Consider the following 19,787-nt stretch of genomic DNA (forward strand, 5'->3'; position numbering starts at 1 on the left):
TAGTGACAAGATCACAGTTACTGCTAATACTGCTTGATTTATTTTCTCCACTCGGAATTGAAGGTAATGCTAATTTTCATTAGACCTTAATACAAATAAAGGCATATTACTTTTCTTGATCTAAGTTCATGAATTTCCTAACCTGTGGATCACAGGTTAAAAAACGATACCTGCACTTGGGTGGTTCAGTCGGTTAAGTGTCTGCCTTCAGCTCAGATCATAAGCTCAGGATCATGGGATCCAGCCACATCAGGCTCCACATCAGTGCGGGGTCTGCTTGAGATCCTTCCCCACCCGCCCACCCTGCTCATGCATGTGTGCTCTCTCTCCCTCTAAAATTAATAAATAAATAAAATCTTTTAAAAAAAAGATCTGTATCAGCTAAGAAAAAAAATTTTCTCTGAATTGATTAATTTTGCTTAAATCAGCCCGAGAAAACATCTTTAATTCAGCTCCTTATTTCATATATCTGCAAAATGGGGGAAAAAATAGTACCTATCTCCTACGGTTTTAAATTAGTCAATACATATAATGGATATAAAATAGTACCTGACATAGGCTAAACACTCAATTTTTAACTATTATTATTATTATTTTATTTGGCATCTTGTAATCCAGGTCATTCCATGAAAGTTGGTTGTATGATTATTTGTATTAATGACAGGTATAATAGCAAATGAAAAGCAAAAAGGGGTTAACTGAGAACACTTGTTTTTCATTTAATGCTTCAAAATTAGAATACTCCACTTCTGCCAGTTACATTTTCCTTCCTCTAGTGAACATCAGTGCCTCTTTAAAGGATTGTAAATTCAGAAAAATATTTTGGCTACTCATATTACAAAAGGGCTAATTTCCATAATTCTGTATCTAAAGACTTTCTACCAATCAATAAAGACCAGCAATCCTCGTACAGTGCTAGTGAGAATGTAAACTAGTCTTTGGAAGACTGATATAACCTAAGAAAATTTAAGATATGCATACTCTGTTCCAGCAGTCCCACTACTAGATATATATTATAAGGAAATGCCGAATTTTAAGGGTTGGAATTACTGTACAACACTATTCATAGCAGCATTATTCCTCAACGTCCCAGACTAGAAACCTCCCAAATGTCTACCAAGCATAAAACGGTTAAAACATGGTATATATATCATGTATATATAGATATATATATATAATGAAGATTTACAAACTATGGTTATATTCAACAACACGAATAAATTCTTACAAAGGTAATATTAAACACACACAAAAAGCAAGATACAAAATATGTATATATATAGTCTGATTCCATTTATATAAAGTTCAAAAGCAGGCAAAACTAAACCGTACTGTTGGGGGATGCATATGCAGGTGGTAAAATTCTAAGGTAAAGGAAGTGAACACAAGTAAAGTCATGAGAGTCAGTAGGGGGCAGACAGAGTTTTGTTTAATTGGGAGTGGGGGTTCTCAGGGGCTGGTAATGTTCTACTTTTTGATCAGGTAATGGGTACACAAGTGTTTGCTCTATAACTATTTGTTCAAATGCACCAAAAAAAAGTTTTATATGTTCTTCTGTTTGCATGTTATATTTCACAATAAAAATATTTTTTAGAACAGCATCTTTTTAGAAAAATCAACAAAGGATATGACAAATTTCATAAAGAGGAAAATGGTAAAGGCTCTTAAAGATGTTCAACTTCTTTAAAAGACATGCATTTAAGGCTCCACTATTTTCATCTTACAAGTCATGAAGATAAACAACATTTGCTAATACTTTGTGTTGGCAGTGGAGGAAGAAATAGCTATTTTCATGTATCACTGGAGAAAATATAAGTTGTTCCAATATCTATGGAGGGCAATTAGGCAAAAGCCATCAAAATTATAAATGCAAATACCCTTTAATTCAGCAATCCTATCTCTAGACACGTATTCATTTATTCCCCAAATAGTTATTGAGTACCTACTATGTAACAGGCACTGTTTTACACTCTAGAACTTAATTTACTGATATATTCTCTGAAAAGTCTGGAAACATGGGGCTGTTTATTTCATTCTTATCATGAGGTGGCTTATGAGGAAGAAGGCTTGAATCTCAGCCAGAGAATATACTGAGGATTAGATCAGAGCACCTTAAATAAAGTGAAAAAAGTATAATAAATTGTTTCCCTACTTTCAAATTTTTAGATAATCTGTATAAACACAGTTATCGATTTATTTTTAATTGTTTATCATAACAAAAGATGAAGAAAATAAAAGTTAAGTGCCCGTCATTATAGGACTGGTTAAATAAATTATGATTTGAACCCTGCTCTGTCACCAGGGCAGGCAGGCTTCATTGGTATGCCACCTGTGCAAGCACACAGGGTCCCACACTCAGAATGACCCCCCAACACACACACACACACACACACACACACACACACACACACACACACACACACACACACTCTATGGCCGCCATTTTGAAACTCTTAACAATTTTACTTTTGAACTTGTATTTTGTATGTGAAGTATGATGGGGCATGAAGCAAATGCATGAGCAGAGGACATGGGCACAATGAGGTGTCATCATTCCTTGCCACCCCATTCACAAATAGCATTGGTGATGCCCCATGAACACAGAATTCTGGAGGGCCCGTGAGGCATAGGAAGGAGCTCGGCAAAACTCAAAGTGAGTGCAAGATAAGCCTGTTACATAGATGACTGAATAAGCCCTGAGAGGCCATGCTTTCCATTCAAACTGGAACTTGCTTCAAACCCAGAAGGAAGATGTATTCTAAGAAACATGGAAAACCAAGGACCCGTATCTTATCTATTCTTACTGGTATTACTTCTCTGTATGAGCGCATCTCTCATGCTAAAAATGACACAGAAGGAAAAGGCGGACAAGTCAATCCCGAGTTCCTTACCCTTTCAGTCCTTCCTTCCTCATCAGTAAGTGGAAAGCGGGGTGTTGGTAGAATGTGTGTGTATCAAAAAGAGAAATCAAAACGTTTGAGTTACTTTATCCAGAGTCCCCACTGTCCTGGTAAGAACAAAATACATGTGCAAGTACAAGCTACAAAATACAAATTATATCATTTTGATGGTTCAACATAGGAGTTAAATGTCTTTAAAAATGGCATCACACAATATAAAGACAAATGGTAAAATTCATACTAATGATTTAAATTTTTAATTGTTCTTTACTTAGATGATGTCACAAATGAAAAACACAGTCAAGACAGAGACCATGAAAGAAAAGAAAAGGCTTTATACATTTTAGTATCTTTAATGGTATCTCTTTCCTGCATTTTGAATAAAGGGGTCCAGATTTTCATTTTGCATTGAGTTCCTCAAATTAGGTCCTGTCCATTGTTTACTGATTTTGTGACTTTGGGGGCGCCAGGGTGGCTCAGTCGGTTAAGTGGCTACCTTGGGCTCAGGTCACAATCCCGGGGTCCTGGGATCAAGTCCCACATCCAGCTCTTCGCTCAGCGGGGAGCCTGCTTCTCCCTCTCCCTCTGCTGCTCCCCCTGCTTGTGCTCTCTCACTCTCTCTCTCTCTCTCTCTGTCAAATAAATAAATAAAATCTTTAAAAACAATTTTTTTTACATTGGGCAAGTTATTTAACTTTTTAAAGATTTTGTTTATTTATTTGACAAAGAGAGAGCACAAGCAGGCAGAGCTACAGAGAGAGGGAGAAGCAGGCTCCCCGCTGAGCAGGGAGCCCGATGTGGGGCTCGATCCCAGGACCCCAGGATCATGACCTGAGCTGAAGGCAGCCCCTAACCAACTGAGCCACCCAGGCGCCCCGGGTGAGTTATTTAAATGCTGGGTGCCTGTATTTGCCTCTCTGCAAAACAGGATTTAATAATCATACCTATCTTATAGTATTGTTGAGAGGATTAAATACACTAATTAAAGACGATTAGAGTAGTATTTAGCTACTACCTAAGTATTAAATGTTATGATTATTGCTGTGCTTCTATTAGCAAATATACAATGGAATAGTATCCAGCCATTAAAAAAAAAGGAAGTCCTACCTTCACGTCCTGCTAGAGAGTTATCTCTGAAATATATTAAGTGAGAAAACAAAAAAAGTACCAAACAATGTTTATGACATGATTCCATTCATGGAAGAAAGGAGAGGAAAACATGTCCCTACGTATATACTTGTATACTCTTAAAACATGTTCCTGGAAGGATATACGAATAACACTGTTTGCCTCCAAGGAGAAGAAAACAAGCCACTGGAAGATGAGGTAAGGGAAGGATTTTTCTCTCTTTAAGCTTTTGAACCATGTCTAAGTGTCATTTATTAAAAAAAAAATAAATCAGGTAAAACATTCTAAATGTCTTCTATATTTTAGTTTGCACAATGCACTGCCAGACACAGAAGCACAACTAAATAAATAATTGTTGGTCAAAATATTTCTTAAAAATTATAGAGGGATACCCACAGGTATCTAATGTGACATCCCAAAGTCAGAACAGGAGCTTAAATTCTAAACCACACTCTCTAAAGTAAACTTGGACTTTCCATCCTTTTTTTTTTTTTTTTTTTAGTTTCCATACATAAAAAGTTATACAGTACTTTACAGAGCAACTAAGAGAAAATCTCTGTGACTAGGCAGAGCAGGCGAGGTTAAGGAGCTTGTGCTAGTCCCCGATCGTTTGGTTGGCACTGGACTGAGGTGCCTAACCCCGCTAGGTTCTGTGCTGGAGAAGCTGCAGTGAGCGGGGAAAGCCAAGTGTCATCCCTACTAAGTAATTATGCTAATCTGTATTGAGAATCAGGGTAACAGAGGTTCCAGTGACCATGGGTGCAGATCTTATTTTTGACTCCTTTATTAATCCTCCAATTGCCTCTAGAGCTTACAACATAATAATAACGGCTCATGTTTTCTAGTCAAAGATGACACACCTGAACCATTATAAAAAAAGACCCGTTCCTTAAGTTTGATGGATCCATTCACCTGCATCTGTGGGCATCACTGTGATCAATCAGTCTGTGAACGTCAGGAGTGGGGGTGTGGTTCGGGGCCATGTAATATACTAATAGTAAGTTCCAGAGCAGTGGTTTTACTGTGTAGGATCTGAGGCATTTTTTTTTTTTTTAAGTAATCTCTATACCCAACGTGGGGCTTAGACCTACAATCCTGAGATCAAGAGTCACAGGCTCCACCAGACTGAGCCAGCCAGGTGCCCCTGAGGCAAATATTTAATGACTGTGTGCCTCAGTTTTCTCAATACTAATACCTACCTCCTAGGGTTGTTGTGAAGATTAACACAGGTCAAGTCTTGCACATAGTAGGTGCTCAGTGCAGGCTGGCTGATGCTGGTGTTGTTCAGGTCTTAGGACTCCGGCCGTCTGAATTAAAATATAAGAGAGAAGATCCTGAGTTGTACACACGGGTCCCCATGTCCATTCATTTGTATTGATTTTCCTTTACAATATCACCTCTTTGTCATTTCCTTTTATTCTTCCTGTCATCAACTTAGTTAAGAGATCATTTGGCAATGATATTCAGTAGGGCTGGAGTAAAATGCAAGTAGTTATAGTATACATTGACTCTATTTATTCCCAAGTAATCGCACAGGTCACTGGGTTCTCCCCCAGGAATCCTAGTAGCTGACTGCTGCCTGCTTTTAGCAATTAGGTTTCTGTCCATCTCAACCTCAGTAGTCCTTACGAATATCGTTATTGAGCACCTACTCTGTGCCAGGCACTGCCAAGACCCTGACATGCAATGAGAAGACAGTGCCCCTGCCTTCAAAGCATACACAGAGATGGGCAAGACAGGAACAGGCACAGCCACTAGACTGGGATAAGGGCTGAGATAAAGGGAACTGCAGGGGTGAGGTGGGAGAGAGAAAGCACAGGGGCACTAGCATGTGCAAAGCCCAGAAGATAAAAGACAGCAACCGCTTTCCAGAAATTGATAGCTCAGTATGGCGGAAGCATGGCGTTCAAAAAAGGAAACCGGAAGACATTAAGTAGGATTAGTGGTTCTCGAACTTGAATGTGCATAAAAGCAGCCTCCTGGGCTTCATCCCTAGAGATTCTGATTTAGTAGGTTGTAGCAAGGGTACCAGCAAGTGCTGTTGGTCTGAGGGCCGTCCTCTGAGAAGCACTGATGGGAAGAAGGGTAGGGTCAACTTGCAGAGAGCTTGAGTATTATGCACAGAGAGACGTATGTGCTTCTCCCTTAGCGGGGGGTGGGGGGGTGCGGAGCTCCTCTGAGGAGTTTAAGCCTCCAAGAGACATGGTCACAGTTACCTTTTAGGAAAATGACTCTGCATGCCACATGAAAAACTCAAGAGAAAGCAAGACTGGAGTCAGGGAGAGCCGTCAGGGGCCGCTGCAGAAAACCCAGTGGAGGAATCACAAGGATCTGAAATAAGACATTGTCAGTTACCCATTGACCTGGGTGGCAGCAGCTAATACTTTTGCCCTTAAATGTTTTTGATGAATGTCCCTTGGGTAGCTGCCTCCACTTTGGGAGAGTTCGAGTTAGGAGAAAGAAACGTGAGCCCTTCGAGTCAGTCCTTCAGGGAGTCACCAGATGGGTGAAAACCGGCAGCCACTGTTCTTTGATAGAAAAGAGAAGGTCCATTTTGCTCCCTTTGGCACTAGGAACCTGCGCCAGGAACGCGAGCCGCACCTTCTAGGCAGGTGCCACTGAGCCGGGCAGCAAAAGACGGGGCCAAAGTTAAAACACCATGAAGTGCTCTTACCAAGATCCAGATGTCTTTCTTTTTCTTTCTTTCTTTTCTTTCTTTTCTTTCTTTCTTTCTTTCTTTCTTTCTTTCTTTCTTTCTTTCTTTCTTTCTTTCTTTCTTTCTTTCTTTCTTTCTTTCTTTCTCTCTCTCTCTCTCTTTCTTTCTTTCTCTTTGTCTTTCTTTCTTTTTCTTTCTTTCTTTCTCTTTCTTTCTTTCTCTCTCTCTCTCTTTCTTTCTTTCTTTTCTTCCTTCCTTTCTTCCTTCTTTCCTTCCTTTCTTCCTTTCTTTCATTTGTTTGTTTATTTAGAGAAAGAGAGAGCTGGGGGAGGGGCAGAGGAAGAGGGAGAAAGAACCTCTAAGCAGACTCCCCGCTGAGCATGGAGCCAGCCTCCCAGGGGCTCCATCACACCACCCTGAGATCCTGACCCGAACAGGAATCAAGAGTCCGAAGCTCAACCGACTGAGCCACCCAGGCGCCCCCAAATGTTTTTTTTCTTGATTGAGTCATTGGCGCAGTTGCTGTAAACTTCTGATTGGTCTTCAGTTCCGATAAAGTGGATTCCGACCATTTTTGCTAGTTTATTCCCTGCTTTGGTGGAGGGCTGGACTTTTGGGGTTTGCTACTCTGCCATTTGTACTAGTGTCCTCGATAATGTTTCGTAGTTTCCAGTGCACAAGTCTAGCACCATTTTGGCTAGATTTATCCCTGCCATTCACTGTTGTTGTTGTTGTTGTTTATTGCTATTGTAAGTGAAATTGTTTTCTTTATTACATTTTCAGATTTTTTCATTGTTCATTGCTAGTGTGTAGAAATACAATTGATTTTTGTATATTGATCCAATATCCTACAACCTTGCTAAACTCATTTGTTAGTTCCAACATTTTCAGGATTTTTTTTTTTTTTTTGAGAGAGAGAGAGAGAGAGCAGAAGTGGGGGGAGGGGCAGAGGGAGAGGGAGAAGCAGACTCCCTGCTGAGCACAGAGCCCAACTCCAGGTTCAATCCCAAGACCCTGAGATCATGACCTGAGTTGAAATCAAGAGTCATAAGCATAATTATGTAAAACTTGTTTTTGAATATATATTTGAGAAAAGTTTCTAAAAGGTGGAAAATATGTTTTTACTTGGAAATTGAGTAAACAAGATGTTTGTGTTTGTCAGAAAGTCTGCGGAATTAATCTTAAGGATCTATGCAAAACCTCCTGGTTGCTGAAGCTCCACACCTGCCCTAGTGAAAGTTTAGTAGAAATGCCTGACCTCCTCGGAATCTCCGCATTGAGCCAAGCAGAGTCTCCCATTATCTCTCAGGGAAAGTGTCAAATTGAGTTTCTGCAGACTGTAACATCCAGATAAGATTGTTAGGTGGCTTCAACCTTCTTGTGCCAATTAGAGGAAGAAAATTCTGCTCACAGAGGCTTCCATATTGGTTGGGAGTCTGCAGCAGCTGAGGTAGAGAAGGACTGGCTCTTCAGATAAGATTACACGTCTTTTTCACCCATGTGCCTCTTAACTTGCTCCCTGCTTAACTCGTTGAAGGAATATGGAAATATTGCATTAAACAAGCAGGAGGTCTTCAGTAACTTCTCTCATATTGCCTACCTTTGACATTCTGAATCTAAGGGTCTTGGGTTTAACCTTGAGTTAATGTTCCTAAAATATCCAGCTTCGGAACTGTCCAGAGTCTGCTTAGGTCTTCATTGAGACTTCACCGTAGCTCAGCCTCTCCCTCTGTTCAATCCTGCTTCCTTTGTTTCTCTTCCATCGATGTTGATCCCAAGAACATTCCCTAATAAAAAAGCTTCGCCAAGATAATGGTATAAATGAAGGATGTGCAAGGTATTGGATTCAGGAAACAAGAGAACCATCATAAAGGAAGAGCAAAGAGAATCTCTAGGAGGATGGTAAAGGGAGATCTCATGGGGAAGGCTATTGATGAAAAGAATGCAACCAGTCCAGACAGAAGCTCTGAAACCTACAGAAGATACTTCAAGATGAAATTCAAGGAATAACTAATATAGTCAGCCATCTTGAGAGGAGATTTGGACAAATGGTAGAGTTTGGAGTTGAATTAATGATAAGTATTTAAAGCTTAAAATGAGAAGTGAGGCAAAGAATTCTAGGGAAAACAAAACTGCACAGGGAAGGAAATCGTGGGTTGCCATGTGGCTCAGTTGTGAACAGGGTTTACAAAGTTCTGAAATTCTAAACTTTGGGTACTATTCTAGCCACAATTATAACTATATAGAAGGGAGAATGGGAAGCTTATGTGCTCAGGGGGAAGCAAAAGAGGAAACATAAATCTTCATTTTCCTCTGTAAGCACGCAATAGATAACTCCTAACACTGAAAAATCAGATGTTGTAATTGGAAAATCGAGATAAATATTAAGAGAAACTGGCAAAATAGATGAAAGTGATTTCCATTTAAGGAACAGACTGGTCTATTTTGCAATTTTGAATTTTTTTCACTATTTAAACTATACAAACGTATATCTTTGATAAGAATAAAACAGTAGGGGTGCATGGGTGGCTCAGTTGGTTGAGCATCTGCTTGGGCTTGGGTCATGATCTCAGAGGTCCTGGGATCAGCCCGCATCAGGATCCCTGATCAGCAGGGAATCTGCCTCTCCTTCTCCCACTTCCCCAGCTCATACTCTCTCTTTTGCTCACTTTCTCTCAAATAAATAAATGAAATCTTTAAAAAAAAGTTGCAAAAATACAAATAGTCCGGGGTGCCTGGCTGGCTTAGTCGGTAGAGCATGTGACTCTTGATCTCAGGGTGGTGAGTTCAAGCCCCGTTGAGCATGGAGCCTACTTAAGAAAAAAAAAATACATATATATTACAAAAAACGTTCTCTACCCAGATTCACCTATTGTTAAAATGTACCTTATTTACTCTCCTTTTCTCTCTCTCCCTCCACACACACCCTCACACATATACATATATGCATATATACTTATGTGTGAATGTGTCTATAGATTTATTTATATTTGTCTATATACATAATTACATATGTGTGTGTGTGTATATTCCTTTTTCTGAGACTTTCAGGGGTAAATTATACATATCATGGCCCTTCAACAGACACATGAAAAAATGTTCAACATCACTCGGCATCAGGGAAATACAAATCAAAACCACAATGAAATACCACCTCACACTGGTCAGAATGGCTAAAATTAGCAAGTCAGGAAACAACAGATGTCAAGGATGCGGAGAAAGGGGCACCCTCCTACGCTGTTGGTGGGAAGGCAAGCTGGTGCAGCCACTCTGGAAAACAGTATGGAGGTTCCTCAAACAGTTGAAAATATAGCTACCCTAAGACCCAGCATTGCCCTACTGGGTATTTACCCCATAGATACAAATGTAGTGATCCAAAGGGGCACCTGCACCTCAATGTTTATAGCAGCAATGTCCACAATAGCCAAATTATGGAAAGAGCCCAGATGTCCATCTACAGATGAATGGATAAAGAAGATGTGGTATATGTATACAATGGAATATTATGTAGCCATCAAAAAAGTGAAATCTTGCCATTTGCAACAATGTGGATGGAACTAGAGGGTATTATGCTAAGAGAAGTAAGTCAATCAGAGAAAGACAGTTATCATATGATCTCACTGATATGTGGAATTTGAGAAACAAAACAGAGGATCATAGGGGAAGAGAGGGAAAAATGAAACAAGACAAAACCAGAGAGGGAGACAAACCACAAGAGACTTTTAATCATAGGAAACAAACTGAGGGTTGCTGGAGGGGAAGGGGCATCAGGGAGAAGGGGTAACTGGGTGATGGACATTGGGGAGGGCACGTGATGTAATGAACACTGGGAATTATATAAGACTGATGAATCACTGACCTGTACCCCTGAAACAAAAATACATTGTACGTTAATTGAATTTAAATTTAAAAAAAAAGAGTAAAAAAAATCATGGCCCTTTAACACCTAAATACTTCAGTGTACATTTCCTAAAGAGAGGGATATTCTCTTACATAACAACAGTTCATAAATTTATAATACCTTATTATACTGTACATATTCTTTTTTTTTAAACTTTTATTTATTTAAGTAATCTCTACACCCAGTGTGGGGCTCAAACTCACGACCCTGAGATCAAGAGTTGCACACTCTTCGACTGAGCCAGCCAGGCACCCCTACCATACATATTTAAATTTGACCTCATGATGTCCTTTAGAAGATTTTTTTTCTTCCAGGACAGGATCCAGTCTAGGGTCAGGTATTGCATTTAGTTGTCTTGGTTTTTTTTTTTAATTTAATTTTATTTTTTAATTTTTTTAAAGATTTTATTTATTTATTTGACAGAGAGAGAGAGAGCGAGAGCAGGAACATAAGTAGGGGGAGTGGGAGAGGGAGAAGCAGGCTTCCCACCGAGCAGAGAGCCCGATGTGGGGCTCGATCCCAGGACCCCGGGATCATGACCTGAGCCGAAGGCAGACGCTTAATGACTGAGCCACCCAGGCACCCGAAAGGGAACCCTCTTGCACTGTCGGTGGGAATGCAAATTAGTGTAGCCACTCTGGAAAACAGTATGGAGGCTCTTCCAAAAAATGTTTTGTTTTTTAAAGTAATATGTTCTTTATTTTGTATTTGTCCAATGTTTCCTTTGTTTAAATTAAGGTTATGCATTCTTTTTTTTTTTAAGATTTTATTTATTTGACAGAGAGAGACACAGCGAGAGCAGGAACACAAGCAGGGGGAGTGGGAGAGAGAGAAGCAGGCTTCCCGCCGAACAGGGAGCCCGATGTGGGGCTCGATCCCAGGACCCTGGGATCATGACCTGAGCCGAAGGCAGACGCTTAATGACTGAGCCACCCAGGTGCCCCAAGGTTATGCATTCTTGACTGGAATACTGTATAGATGTTGTGTCTCTTTCAGAATATTATACCTGGAGGCACACATTATCTAGCTGTCCTTCATTGGATGTAATTTTGACTATCCAGTTGAGGAGCTATCTAATTTCTCCACTGCTGATTCTTCTTTCTCCTTTGCAATTAATAAACTGTGTGGAGGAAACAATTTAAAACCATGCAAATATAGTGCTTGTCATCAAAATTCCCCTCCAGATTTATCATCCATTGATGATTCTTGCATCATTCAATCATTAATATCATTGTTACAGGATGAGTCTAGCACTCCCTCTACATTTACCAGTCAGCCTTTGGCTGTGGGGATGACATTGCCACCAGTGGATCTGGAAGGCAGAGCATCGAGCTGCAAGGATTATCCTCAAACCTAACGTCTAGGGAAATATGCCCCATTAGGGTTTGGACTTGCTTGGTACCATTCATTCTTCTTTTTTCCTATTTCTCCCTCTTGGAGTGAGTAAGTCTAGCTTGTGCCTGTCTCATCATTGCATTTGGGAAGCACACAACTTGTATGGTTTCACGGGTTCACAGCTGGAGAGGAGTTTGCTACAGGTTAAATTGTACCCTCCATAACTGATTTAGATGATATTTAGAGGAGACTTTGAATTTTAGACTTTTGAGTTGATATGGGAACAAGATAAGACTTCAGGCTGTTAGGATTTCATGGATTTTGCATGTCAGCAGGGCATGAATTTTGGGGGCCAGAGGAAGAATGGAACGGATTGAATGAATATGTCCTTCCCAAACACGTATGTTGAAATCTTAATCCCCAATGTAATGGTTTTAGGAGAGGGGCCCTGGGAGGCAATTAGACCAGGAGGGTGGAACCCTCATGAATGGGATTAGTGCCATTATAAAAGAGGTCCCAGTGAGCTCCTTCATCTTTTAGCCATGTGAGGATATAGCTAGATGACCACTATCTATGAACCAGAAAGCAGACCCTCATCAGACACCGAATCTTCTGGCACCTTGATCTTGAACTTTACTTCCTCCAGAACTGTGAGAATGTCCTTTGAGCCATGTGGTCTATGGTGTTTCTATTACAGTAATCTGAACACCCTCTTTTTCTTCTCTCCACTTTCCTTCCTCCCTTCCCCCCTCCCTTCCTCCCTTCCTCCCTCCCTCCCTCCCTCCCTCCCTCCCTCCCTCCCTTCCTTCCTTCCTTCCTTCCTTCCCTTTTTTAGATTTATGTATTTATTTGGGTGCTTAGGTGGCTCAATTGGTGAAGTGTCAGACTCTTGGTTTTGGCTCAGGTCATGATCTCAGGGTCATGGGATTGAGCCCTGCATTGGGCTCTGTGCTCAGCAGGGAGTCTGCTTGAGATTCTCTCACTCCCCTGCTCATGCGCTCTTTCTTTCTCTCAAATAATCTTTTAAAAAAGAGTAAAAAAAAGATTTATTTATTTGAGAAATATCGTGCATGTGGGCACACAAGAGCAGTGGGGGGGCAGAGGGAGAGGAAGAGAGAATCTTAAGCAGAATCCACACTGAGCATAAAGCCCAAGGTAGGGCTTATTATCACAACCCTGAGATCATGACCTGAGTGGAACCCAAGAATCAGTTGCTTAACTGACTGAGCCACCCGGGTACCCCATCTTTTCTTCCTTCCTTCCTTCCTTCCTTCCTTCCTTCCTTCCTTCCTTCCTTCCTTCCTTCCTTCCTTCCTTCCTTCCTTCCTTCCTTCCTTCCTTCCTTCCTTCCTTCCTTCCTTCCTTCCTTCCTTCCATCTTTTCTTCCTTCCTTCCTTCCTTCCTTCCTTCCTTCCTTCCTTCCTTCCTTCCTTCCTTCCTTCCTTCCTTCCTTCCTTCCTTCCTTCCTATTATTAATATGGGTTCATGAATTCTTATTTTTCTCCAAATGGCTTATAATTCATTATTATACTTACCTGGAGATCAAATGTCTCCGGTTTGGCCAGTGGGAGACCCTTCAGGTTGGCTCCCGCATCCTTGTGATACAACTCCATCTTTTTTATTTTTTATTTTTTGGTTTGGTTTGGTTTTATTTTTTAGCTCTTTCTTCCTTTCTGGCATAGGAAAATGTGTACTTTCCCTGTCCTAACCCTAGAATCAGCCATTTCTATGAGCCCTGGTTTTTTTAGTGGAGAAAGGTATGAGACCAATATTGGGTCACTAAGTGTGCTCGTTGCTACTGGGATGTCTTTGGTTTTTAGCCCTTTCAGAGGAGAGAGTTGAAAATATATGGGTGTAAATACACAAATACACACACATACCTACAAATATACATTTAAGACATAAATACGTGTATACATGTATATATGCAGATACACATACATATACATATTTTAGAAATCATGAGTTCAAAACAATAATTTCAATTCCAATTAATCCCCACAGGGTTGTTTCTTGTTCTTTCTTTTCATAGTTATACGTATCTTCTACTTTGAGAATTCTGATCCCTAGTGACATCAATGTGTTTATTCATTTGTTCGAACCTGTAAGATATTTAAAATAGTCTCCAGGGACACCTGGGTGGCTCAGTCAGTGAAGCGTCTGCCTTCGGCTCAGGTCATGATCCCAGGGTCCTGGAATCGAGCCCCCCATCGGGCTCCCTGCTCGGCGGGGGGCCTGCTTCTCCCTCTGCCTGCCGCTCCCCCTGCTTGTGCTCTCTCTCTTTCTGACAAATGAGTAAAATCTTAAAAAAAAAAAAAAATAAAACAAAGTCTCCCAATCACTTTACCCATACTACTAAAGCATGGTTACTAAAGAGTTCAGGATTTGTTTGTACTTTTACCCCCATCCCTGCATACACATCCTTCCCTGTCCAAGGGGGAGAGTATACAGTCAAATACTGTGTTCGAAAGTCACTTTTTTTTTTTAAAGATTATTTATTTATTTGACAGAGAGAGAGACGCAGCGACAGAGGGAACACAAGCAGGGGGAGTGGGAGAGGGAGAAGCGGGCTTCCTGAGCAGTAGGGAGCCCAATGCAGGGCTTGATCCCAAGACCGTGGGATCAGTACCTGAGCTGAAGGCAACCACTTAATGACTGAGCCCCCCAGGCGCCTGTCGTAAGTCACTTTAATCCTTCTTAGTCTCCTCTCCACTCCCCGTCCCAGGATGGTCATGGTACTCATTTGCAATATAGTTAGGTTCATTTGTTTGTTTTATTTCAATTTTAGTTTCCCCTTCCATTCTTATTTTTTGAATGTATGACAAATTAATATGCTCTCAAGAGTAAAAATGTTACAAAAAAGTATCCTTAGAGAGGTGTCACCCTCCTTGAATCCATTCCACTACATTCCCCCTCACCCCATATTGGTAACCAACTTCACTATTTTCTGGTTTGTCCTTCCAAGTGTTTCCTTTTGTGAAGATAAGCAGATAGATGTATATTTTTATTTCCCTTTTTCTCTTACATAAAAAGTAACACGATCTTTTGCACTTTACTTTTCACTTAATAACATCTGAAAATCATTCTATAACAGTTCATAGAGATCTTCCTCATTTTTTTGGAAGAATCTTTTTAATGCAATTAAACTAGATCTTTGTATTCATATCTCTCTGATGATTTAATAAGTTTTTGGTTGTAAGGCAGTTAAAAGGAGACTCCAACAGCCCCATTACATAGTTGCCTATGAACATTTCAAAAGCAGAATGCGGAGGCCTGTGTACTGCCTGCCCAATACCATGGGCAGAGAGCATTGCTATAGGTGACCTCATTTTCCTGAACACTGACCAGTTTCTTGGTAAAGTTTCAAACAAAACAAAGCAGTCTTCTCTCCATTTAGGTGGTAGTTTCTTTCCTGGAAAATTTGGTGAGTATGAAAAGTCTGCAAGCTGTTGCTGCTACTTAGGGAGTGAAGAGAGCCAGAAAGGCAGCTTCCTCCATCATTTTTACAGTTGCGTGGTTTTCCATTGTGTGTGCCCTGCAGTTTATCCAACCGATCTTCTGTACTTGGGCATTTAGATAGCTCCCAATATTTTGCAATGACAACTAACCCTGTGATAAATAAAATCATACATATGTATTTTCATTCTTTTGAGGTTCATCTTCAGGGTAAATTCCTAGAAGTGGGATCACTGGGTTGGAAAGTAGAAATATATGAAGTTTTGTTTTATACTCTGCCAATTTCCTCTTCAGGAGGGTTGTATCATTTTGCATTCCCATCACCAACGTAGGAGAGTACATTGCATTCCCATCACCAATGTAGGTTTTCCCACAGCTTTGTCAACTGAGTTCATATTCAAGTTCTGAATTTTTGCCCATCTATTGGGTGAGAAATTGTATCTCAATGTAGTTTTTAAATTTTTTTTGAGTAAAGTTGACACACACAAGATTTCATTAGTTTCAGGTGTACAACATAGTGATTTGACATCTCAGTGTAGGCATTTTTTTTTTTTAAAGTAAACTCTATGCCCGACGTGGTGCTTGAACTCATGACCCTGAGATCGAGTCCATGCTCTACCAGCTAAAGCAGCCAGGCGTCTCTCAATGCAGTTTTAATTTGTATTTCTCTTAGAGTGAAAGTGAACAACTTTACATGGTTGAGAGCCATCTTTAAATCTTTTTTGGGACTATTTATGTCCTCTCAAACTTTTTTATACGTTAGGAGTATTAGTCTTTTATTTGTGAGATATGGGCAAATATTTCTTCCCAGTTTGTCACTTTTTTTTTGGTCATGCAAAAGGTTTTTAGTTTATTCAAATTCACCACTTTTTGTTTCTGTTTTTTTTTTTTTTCCTGATATAGGGTAGCTCTTCACTTTCTCAGATGCTTTTAAAAGGATATGTCTTTTCTTCGGCTTTGTGGTTGTTTGTTGGGGAGACTTCACCAGCAGAAAGGCTTTGACATTTTCTGATTTTTGCAGGATGTGGATGGCTGTGCTGTATTCCAAATAATTTCATGGACAGAACTGTTATTTTCAGAGCACTTATCTGTCAGTTCCACCCTATTTCATGCAGTTCAAAGATTTTGCTGGCGTGTGGGAAGAAAGATTGGTGTGCTTTGTTTCTCTTTTCTGTTGGTCTGACATTCCTGCCTTTTCATTAATTCTTCATTACCCATTCTCCCCCAGAAACACGGCTTCTATGAGACTGCCACCCCTGGCCCTACACATTTTCAAACCCTTCCCTAAAGAGAAGACTTGTGACCTACTGAGTGCCAAACTGTGTTCAGTATTTTGTTTATTGTTCCATTTATTCCCCCTGTAGATTTTGTTTGTGCTTCTTCTAAGTCCACTCCTCCCTTCCACTGTCCCTGAGAGATTCAGCCCCTTTCCTTACTCTCTACACTCACAGGCTTATGGTGGTGGTAGGATCCCTACTGGATTCATACCCCCCCCGCCCCCCGCCCTTAGAGACGATTTGAAGTTACAGGCTTCTGGTAGTGAAAGACGTGAATCCTGTGTAGTTTTTCTTTGTTCTATTCGATTTGAGAATTGTTTTGGCAAAGCGAGGGGCAGATTTGTCATCAGGCTACTGCCATTGCTTTCCAGCCCCAGAAGTCTCAACATGTTTAATAGATGCATACATTTCAGGACATAGTCATGACGAGAACCACTGAAAACTAGCAATAGAAAGGTATCTTCATTGAGTATCAGTGCTCATAAATGGTAGTTGAAGTGGGAGTGTTAGGGTTAGCAATGAGATTAGCAAAGGGGACATACTGCGTAACAGTGGATTGAGATTTTATCGAGTTGAAAGTTTGAGAAAGTGTAAGCATTTTCTTTAAGACTGGGAGCAAGACAGTGAGTGCTTTTGCTATTACAGCTGCTCCTGCTCAATGTAACATTGGTGGTCCTGGCCATAGCAGTTAAAAAGGAAGAAAGAAATGAGGTATGTTATAAAGGCATTAAAAAGGAAAAAACACCATTATTTGAAGATAGTATAATCTTAAATAGAAACCCTACGAACTCTTAGGTAAGAAAGTTCACTGAGTTGAATATAAGAACAGTTGCCCCAAAGCAGGAATTTCTTTACAGCAGTGTGGCAGGGGCTCCTGGCTGTAGAACTAACAGCCATTCCCCCTTCTTTGCTAACAAAATCTGTTTCTGTACAACCCCCGGAGATAAATCATGATTTATCTAAACCAGTCATAGCAAACCCATTCTGTTTTACCAGATTCTAAACTTACCAGCATCCCCTGCATCTGGGGAGGATTCTATGACCCAGTTCTGGCCAATAATGTGTGAGCAAAAGTCTGCCAAGTTGTTCTTGGGAGTTTCCACTTTTTGCAAATGTTCTGGTTTCTTTAAGCCTTAGTTTCCTCTTGCATCAAGCAGATAATACATGCCTTACCTTTTAAGACTGTAAAGATGAAGTGAGATTATTCTCATATCAAAGTGATCCATAAATGCAAAATAAAAAGTAAGTAAATGCTAGTATTATTCAAGATAGTCAAATGATTATGGGCACAGATGTAGCACTGGCATACATGCTACAAACTGGCAATAAGTTTAAGGGGTGCCATTATATACAAGGAAATCCCTTTACCCAATCAAGTTTTACTATTAAAAAACTAAGAACGGATGAATTTTTTCTTATGTAACACCTTGCCCAGTGATTTAACTCACAAAGCGTTGAGAAGAATCTAGCACACCACAGAGAACACGTTATTTGGGTGATTTGCAGATGGTTATGCCAATACAGCTGATAAGTTCTAGATCAGGGGTTGCAAAATATAAAATGTCAGATCATATGTATGGTATAATCTATACTACATGTATATTTAAAATATATATATACAGATAGGAAATATTTATGCTTTGTAGGCCAGATAGTCTCTGTGCCACTATTCAACTGTCCCAGAAGTGAGAAAGCAGCCATGGACATCTAAACAAATAGGCACGGCTGTTCCAATAAAATGGAACAGGCAATGAGCCATTTGGTCTGCAGGCCATAGACAATCCCTGTTCTAGACTCAGAGTTTACCGTTCTACAGTGAACTTGTCTCACAGGATCATGTCTTGGGATCAACCAAATCAATTTTCCATGACATCATCTCCACCCTATTATTACCACTGTATTATTACCACAGTGCAACCAAAGCACTTCCATGGTAATTTACCACATTTGATCCTCAGTCCTCTGTGAGCTAAGAAGGGTAGATCTCATCTTTTTTGTATTGATTAGAAAAAGGCTTAAGTGAATTATTCAAGGTCACAGAGCTACTGAAGGGCAAAATCTCTATTTCCTAGAGATTAGTTTAGTGCTTTTTAAAAATAGATGATTAGAAACCTTAATTCCACTTCATTGTTCTTCTAGGCTTCTACTGTTAGTCCTTTTCTTACTCAAACTCCGGTGAAGCATTATGTATTTTCAAGGACTTGAATTTTCTCCTTAAATGTAGCTTTTAGCATCAAATTGAGAACTCTATTTTGAGGGTACTGAATATGAAAAGAATGCTGTGATAGGGAGAAGAAATTGGTAGTAAAAAATTTAGTTTTGTTTTCTATCTTAAAGCAAATTCTAGTCATTCAATGAGGGATAACACTTTCAATTTCAGTGTGAGGAGAAACAGGCAGGATACAAGATCAAAGCACCATCAAAGGACTATGCATGTGATAGATTTGAATCTACAGTTGATACTAAAGTTTCCTCTGTAAAACCGAAACTTTATGATACTCTATAGCAGATAATTTAAAAATGCTGGAGAGGACACTTAACAGTCAACAAGAGACATGATTTTAAACTGCCAGAGGAAGTCCAAAACTGAATAAAAGGGTTTGAACATACACTAATGCCCAAGTGTCCAGCTATATCATCTAATAGCTGAAGCCATTTTCTCTTCTGTAAAATGTTAAACACCTACTTTATAGGGTTGAAGACTGAAAATACTATGGACAGATCAAGTAACACAGTACATATGGCAAGATTTCATTAAATGTGGCTATTTAGCAAAGTTTGCACTTATAAAGCTTACACTGAACCATTAATTAGCAGCTAAACAAGCCAAAGACTGCTTCCTGTCTGCACTTCTACTAGTTATCCCTGTCCAACTGACAGTAAATGGCAAGTCCTAGGGAGGATTATGAAGCCTGTCGTTCCCACTGATCTGCCCAACTCATCCCCCACTTCATGTGTTTTCTCTATTGCTATCCCTTCTTCAAGTTGGAACAAAACCATTCAGCTCTCTATACTTTATCCAAGATAACCAGACCAGGGTAAAATTTAGTTTCTATATTCTACTTCTCTCAGAATTTTCTTTCTTGAGACGCCTGGGTGGCTCAGTCGGGGAAGTGTCTTCCTTCGGCTCAGGT

The sequence above is a fragment of the Zalophus californianus genome, chromosome 16 (genome assembly GCF_009762305.2).
Source record: "Zalophus californianus isolate mZalCal1 chromosome 16, mZalCal1.pri.v2, whole genome shotgun sequence".
Lineage (NCBI taxonomy): Eukaryota > Metazoa > Chordata > Mammalia > Carnivora > Otariidae > Zalophus > Zalophus californianus.